Genomic DNA, 1,658 nt, shown 5'->3' with positions numbered 1-1,658 from the left:
CTCTGTCAGGTTAGAGATTCTCAGAGTGCACGTGTTGTTTTCACGGAGATACTCCACACGACCTGAATACTCCGGATCAGTCCTTAGATCAACGTGAATCCCATTACTCTCTTGAATGAACCAGAAAGTTTTCTGAACTGTAGTAACATGGTGATCCAACATGGATGGGTATGTGTAGGTACAGGTAATGTCCACTGTTGATCCTCTGAAGGCACAGATCTCAGTAGAAGTGTAACTCACATCCCAGCCAATCTGACTCCTTACCACTGTAACACAGAGCACATCAGAGAATCAGAAGATAAACTTATACATTTATAAAACTAACTCCATGTATTTTCTCTGGTGAATCACCAGTCGGCAGGTTTTCATTTTAAGATGATGACGATGCCAAGATGAGGAAACTTTCAGTTCACAAAAAACCCAGGGAAGTTCCCTTTAGACTTCAGAGTGAGGGAGAAACACACTGTTGGAGGTGAGGAACATGAGGGACCTTGTAGAAGTTGCTCTTATAATGGAGCAAACTGGCCAATATGGAGGAAATGATCTGTGTCTTTTATGCAGAGTCGACCAAAGATGGACGACACGTCTCCACTTCCTCCCACTCTCCAGAAATGAAGCCAAAATATCCTGGATACCAACGCTGCCATCTTTCACATTTGGAACCACAGTCTGCACAGTAGTGATCTGGAGATGGAGCCACAGTATCAAGGTCCCGCCCATACATGAGCTCGACCAATCCTGAGTCAGCCTCAGCTGTCAATCATGAAGTTTAATCTAATTTTCATTTCATCAAATAACAAATTAAAACCAAACTTATGAGAAACATGAACAATAGAGTGTGATAAGAACGACCTAAAATGACACAAACCATCTTTGAGAAAAATGTATTTGACTTTTTAGATTGGTCCATGTCCTTCCCACTAACATGGAGGAGACAGGATGTATGTTCTATACTGCAGCCAGCCACCAGGGGGCGATCACAATGCTTTGGCTTCACTTCTGGGGAGCAGTCATGTCTTCCACCTTTATTTACAGAAGCAGAATACTAGTACTAGTACTACACTAGTTTGTCAGTACTGACAGTAGTATCCCAAGAGTTCAATGTGCCCATGCAGAAAAAAGTATTTAAAGACACATGAAGTTATGGTACAATGCATTATCTCAAATACTCCAGCAGATGGTGCTGTTAGTGAAATACTGTAGATTAAACTCACACATTGACGGAGAGCGGAAATCCTCGTGTCCTTTAACAGCACAGGAAACTCTGTCGTCAGGATAAAAAGTATCTGAATAAGATGCTCCTTCCTTCATCTTCTGTTGATTCTTGTACCAGACGTAGTTCAGAGGATCAGGAAGACGACAACTGCTCTGACACCTGAGCTCTGCCCGGTTATAAGAGTCACCCTTCACTGATGTGCTCACCTGCACATGCAAATCTGTGTGTGAGAATAAGGAATTCATTTTAGTCCAAACTGACAACACACACATGCATATAAAAGTGCACAGACACACTCAAGTGAACCAAACAAGATGTAGGAAATAAATGAATGAATGTTCAGATGTAAATGTTACCTTTGACAGACAGAGTGACTCCAGCTGAACCAGTTAAACTCCCAGTAGGTTGGTTTGTTGTGAACCTGAACTTGTACACAGCTGAG

This window comes from Hippoglossus stenolepis, chromosome 2 (genome assembly GCF_022539355.2).
Source record: "Hippoglossus stenolepis isolate QCI-W04-F060 chromosome 2, HSTE1.2, whole genome shotgun sequence".
Taxonomy (NCBI): domain Eukaryota; kingdom Metazoa; phylum Chordata; class Actinopteri; order Pleuronectiformes; family Pleuronectidae; genus Hippoglossus; species Hippoglossus stenolepis.
Note: the sequence above shows the minus strand (reverse complement) of the source record.